Raw genomic sequence first — 643 nt, 5'->3', positions numbered from 1 at the left:
TCAATTACATGCAAATTAAGGAGTAGGTTATTTAGAACTCTCTAGGGAAAGATTATAGTTTCCAGGTCATTGCCACAGAAAGGGACGGTGACTTCCAGGTCACTGCCATGGCGCTTGTAAACCGTCTTGGCACTAGTGGGAATATCTTATGATAATGAGCAATGAGGGTGGCTAGGGATCTCTTTCCTCACCATCTGCTGGTTCTTGCAGGTTTTTACACTTCATCCCTTAGCTACCAGGGAAATAAGTCCTGCAGCTCTCCTACCTCAAAACCATGTGAAGACAAAGAAGATGTCCATCTGCAAGCCAAGGGGATAGACCTTAGACAAACCAAACCTGCCCACACTTTATCTTGGATTTCTAGCCTCCAGAACTGTGAGAAATTTCTGTTGTTTTAGCTAATCAGTGATTTCTTTAATGGCAGCCCTAGCAAACTAATAACACGCTTTTAAGAACATTAAAAATATATATTACTGCTGGGCGCAGTGGCTCACACCTGTAATCCCAGCACTTTGGGAGGCCAAGGTGGGTGGATCACTTGAGGCCAGGAGTTTGAGACCAGCCTAGCCAACATGGTGAAACCCCATCTCTACTAAAAATACAAAAATTAGCCGGGCTTAGTGGCAGCCGCCTGTAATCCCAG

The sequence above is a fragment of the Colobus angolensis genome, unplaced genomic scaffold (assembly GCF_000951035.1).
Source record: "Colobus angolensis palliatus isolate OR3802 unplaced genomic scaffold, Cang.pa_1.0 Scaffold399, whole genome shotgun sequence".
Taxonomy (NCBI): domain Eukaryota; kingdom Metazoa; phylum Chordata; class Mammalia; order Primates; family Cercopithecidae; genus Colobus; species Colobus angolensis.
This window is presented reverse-complemented; position numbering follows the sequence as displayed.